We start from the raw sequence: 4,850 nt of genomic DNA on the forward strand, positions 1-4,850 counted from the left end.
CGAACGTACCCAAAGCATTGACCAAATACCGCATGTTGTACAAAATTTGTGCAGGACCAGCGGTAACCTGCATGGGAAAAGTACACCACACACATGCCGGCCACGCTCCCACCCACGAAAGGATGCCAGCCATGATCTCTAAGATGCAGAGAGCATCCTCTACGGCCTGTACGGCGAAGGAACACCCTACAGTAGCCCGTTGGCTACGCCAGTGCCACAGAATGTGCCAGAAGCAGGCACCAGTGCGCGAGGAGGTAGCCTCATTCCGCCAGGACCAAGCGTCACTGCCCCAGGACCAAGCACCAGCCGTGCCAAGCAAACCAAGAGGCGGCTGGAGAAGCGATTTGATAGAGAAATTAGCTTGCTAGGGCAAATGGCCTCCAAGGAAATAGATGCTTCCGAGCACTTCGGAATGCTTGTTGCAAGCAAGCATTGCCAATGCCCGGCACATCTCCGATGTGAAATGGAAATTGAAATGCTTCAGGTGGCAGCTAGGTATCTGAACCTGCAATAAAGACCTTCAGACGTGTCTACTGACTGTTGAATTGATTGGAATAACAGTGAAATAAGGGAGGCCACAAGGCCAAAGTTGGGAAAGGGCAACAGGAAGGAGGAGGCAGTGATTTTATTAACTCTCGTTGCTGTTTTTTTGTATGGCAGGCTACTTTAAAGTATCACACGTAACATAAACATGGACCCTGAAAACCACAATGATAGCTGGTAAAGTTTATTGTATGGGTCATCTAACAGAGCTGGGTGGCCTTTTTGATAATATCTGGTTTCACGACCAGACTTGACATATGACACTCCTGTTTCGGCATTTTATATTTGAAGAACACTCCCAAAATGAAAAAAACAATTGTTGGGATATATACATCTTGGAACCATTATAAGATAAAAAAACTTGCAACGCTATAAACATTTAGCTATCACTTTTATATTGCAAAGTCTACCCGAAATGATTGCCTAAACAGTCACTGCAGTATAAATTAGGTACTCAACTGTTACTGAAATGAAGGACTAATTAATGCTCTTACCAAATTAATGACTGCATTGTGTTCATATTAAGAGTACTTCTATTTATAGAAGCAAAGCTCTATTTAACTGAGGCTTTCTTTATTGTAAAACTTTCAAAGAAATTTCAGCGATTTTAGCCAACAGGGCTAACATTTGGCTTGGCTTCAGCTTGGGTACCATGAGTGCTAGTGGTTTGGCTCTGGGATGTTCAACATATCCCATTGCGAAGGGACCTTTCCTTCCTTTGTGAAGTACTGAGCGTACTTGTTGCGCACCCATTGTGCTGAGTGGCTGCTGTTTCTGGATTGCGACGCCCGCAGGTCAAACGTCGACGTCACCCCAGAGACATCGTCACGCCAAGTGCCGTCGATGACATTCCCGAAAGCATCTTCGTGGTCAGCGAAACCCACAGGGCAGTATGTCGACCTCGCTCCCTACTCTTCGCACAAAAAAATGTGTAGAACGCAAGCACCTTTGACAACACCCTCTGCGTTTTCTGGCTGCAGTATGATGGTTGTGCGGAATATGCGGTACCGTGCTGCCCTAATGCCAAAAGCATTTTCCACGCACCTCCTGTAACAAACAAAAAAAAATTCAGGGAAGCTTTCACTGACACGCAAGACTGGAATGGTGAAGCTGCTGTAGGTGAGCATTGGCGGACAGCGTTAAATTTCAGTAGCACTGCTTATGTACATAGTTGCACTTCTAGAAACCATCATATGCTTCAAAGAGGTTATCGTATTAGCGGCAAGTGGCGGATGCAATCATCGTCAGCGTAGTAGACTTCCACCAGCTCCTCGTCAACTTAAGGCACCGGTGACAGGAACTGCAAGTCGTCTCGGGAAGGAGTAGTATACTCGTAGCTGTCTCCGATTATCCATAATGGCTTCCAGAGAATGTGGCGGCCGTGGTGACCTTACCCAAGCAGGGTGTGCACATGTTGCTCTTTTGGTATACCACACCTGCACTATGTAAGCACACTACAGATTTCCATGGTGCCACACATTTTTCAGCTCCAGAAGAGTTGACACATCACTTCCAGCCCTCAAAAACCGCACCACTGACAAAATTCAGGCCGTTTGTGGACAATACAGAGTTGTATGGCATCGTTCACGGTATAATTTATTAAGTGTTTCTGTGTTCTCCAGTCAAAGCCTTGCCTTGTGCTTCGAGGCTAATGAAGCGTAGAGAACGACATGTATGGAAGGAACAGTGCCCAGAAACTTGAATGCATTGGGCATGTCCGAAAGTGTGTTGGCTGCCGGCTGGGAGAACTCAAGAAGACAGCGCGTGGGCTTGGAGGGAAGCTCACAAACCACCTGCAAAACTATTACGGCAATACCATTAGAGCTAATGTGGGGAACACTTCTGCAATGAATCAAGCTACCCTAGCCAGTCAGTCTGTTTCACTGCAGCTCTACAGACAAGCATCCAAGAGACACCCTGTGCCCACTTGGACCACAAAGCTGATGTGGGTACAAAAGGGTAGATGCACTCGGCCAAGAGAGGGCTTCCAAGCGATGTGCCTAACAAAGTGAAAACAGTGTACAATGATTTGTGTTTGGATTGACTTCTAATGAAATGTCTGCATGGAAAGACACAAAACGCAAATGAGTGCTAGCAATACTGTAATACATTTTTTTTTCACCGCTGTACACAACGTAGAGCTAAGTCTCAGCTTGATGCATATGGCATTGGGTAAGCCGGATTGCCCCACTGTGGCCCAGAAGTCTAAAGCAAGAGAAACAGCGTCCCGCTCATATGTAATGCCTCGAATACTGGTAAAAGTTTTTTTTATTTATATCATTTTTTTATTTTGTCCTTGCATAGACACGGAAATTGTTGCATTATTTTTGTGCTGTAGTGTCCAGTATGGGAAATGTTTTCATCCAAATGATGCGGAGTAGTGATCTGTGCCCTGTACTGCCTTTCTTCCGCCCGTGATTTTCCTGTTGTCGAAATGGAATGTACTGATACCAAATTTCCATACTGACATCTTGTAGAGAAGAAAGAGCAATCATGCAATTAACGTGAACAAGTGCGGTTATGAATAAAGATGTACTATAAAAAGCAATTTTCTGACATAAGTCAGGGCTTTCGTCAGAATGCACCTTAAAGTAATCTGCACATGCATGTATGCTCGTTATGGTAACACAGAGAGACGGACAAAAGATGCAGTGGGATTGAAGAAATAAGTAGCCAGGTAGTCTCAGTATCTGTATTGCTGAAATCAACATACCAGACTCAAGCTAGGGTTTTTATGAAGGTTACGTTGGATGGTTGCGTTTATGCTACTGCCTGACTGACCTTTTATGGTCCTCCTCCCTTTTGTGAATTACACAAGAAAATTAGAATTGGTGTATGAACACTGCTTCCTAAACCTGAGATAGCTACACTGCGGAACTGACACTTTGAGATCCGCTGCAAAAACAAAACAAACAAAAAATAACGTCACACGCTTGTTCAGATCTTTTTTAAATTGATAACATAAGTCTTCAAGCATAGCTATTCCTTCCTTCTGCAGCAGCAGGCTGCACAATTTATGTGAAATAAAAAAAAAAACACTAGAAACTCAGCGCCGATTCCCCTTTCGCTTCAGTGGCGGCCCATCTTTCATCCCTGCCCTATCTCAGCTTACCGTGCTCGGCTAAGCCGGTAGTTGAACACCCGTTCAGCCGGGTCATCTCGGAATCCAGGGTATGGTCTCAAGAAGTCCTTGCGAAGCTGGAAAGCCTCGTCTCCAACAAACGTGCACGGCAGTACAGCATTAGTGCCTGGAAGCTTCCCAACACGAGGAAGCTCGAGCTGATCTTCCTCTAAGCGCTTGTCAATGGGTGACCGCTTGAACAAACCACCGTCGCTGATACGGCCCGGTGCTCCGACGTCGATCAGGCGAAACAGGTATGCACTGTTGACGACAGCCATCAGTACGATGGAGAATGTGCCCTGCAGAAAACAACGCAGAGCAGATATGCTTTCAGACAACTAGTGACTGAAAAACACCAAAATGACTTGTGTGTACCAAGAAAGACTCTTCAAAATAAAATAATTACATTACACACGTTGTAGTTGTAGTAGAGACGACCGGAGTTAGCTGGGGCCTCTATTTGCGCATGCTTCCCGTCAGCGGCCCCTAGACAGTTGGGGAACTGCCACCTCTTTCAAAATCCATCAGCTATGGGTGCCCACTCTTCCTTATTTCGTGCCTGAAATTGCACAAACCACACATCTTGAATGACAAGATCACGCCTGCATTGGCAGTTTCTTCACCGAAGATGCATTTTTGAAAAATGTGCCCATACCACCCTTGCATTTGAATTGACTGTCAATTACATTGAAAACTACCGTATTTACTCGAATATAGGCTAATACTAGGCCGATGCCAGCAGGGCCTGGGTCACTTGTTTTATGAAGCGGTTCGCGGTTTGGGTTCAGCTTGCGAGTGAGCATTGAAAATGCTATGACAAGCACTGCAACTGGCTCCTTTGGAACGCCGACATGGGCCAAAATCACTTGTTCAGCTTAAACGGCTTTCACAGCAACAAGTTCGACAGTGTCTTTCACTTCCTAGCACCGGCCCATGATCGATTATCGGTTTATGCGTGCGCGGGTAGGGAGTGGAGAGAGAAAGAAAAACCATTTTATTGAGCATTACCTTCAGTCAGAGGATGCTCGTGGCCGCAGGAATGAGCCGAGCGGAGACGTCGGTAGCTCGGGTGACCAGGGAGGGTGGTTTGCACACCTGGGTCTGGGCTACGCAGTGCCTCCTCCCACTGCTCCTCAGATGTGATCAGGGGAAAGCTATTTTGAGGGCAGGCCCACATTATGTGAGT

The 4,850-nt window shown here is 46.1% G+C and overlaps 1 pseudogene across 1 annotated transcript; it reads right to left on the reverse strand.

Moving 5' to 3' along the window:
• Nucleotides 1–642: 642 nt before the first annotated feature.
• On the reverse strand, nt 643–3,955 carry LOC144152192 (uncharacterized; annotated as a pseudogene). Its single transcript, XR_013319094.1, has 2 exons — nt 3,656–3,955; nt 643–1,590 (listed from the first exon to the last, which is right to left on the reverse strand). The product of XR_013319094.1 is annotated as an uncharacterized LOC144152192 (transcript).
• Nucleotides 3,956–4,850: the final 895 nt, after the last annotated feature.

The sequence above is a fragment of the Haemaphysalis longicornis genome, unplaced genomic scaffold (genome assembly GCF_048455015.1).
Source record: "Haemaphysalis longicornis isolate Haplotype H1 unplaced genomic scaffold, Haemaphysalis longicornis Haplotype H1 scaffold_9, whole genome shotgun sequence".
Lineage (NCBI taxonomy): Eukaryota > Metazoa > Arthropoda > Arachnida > Ixodida > Ixodidae > Haemaphysalis > Haemaphysalis longicornis.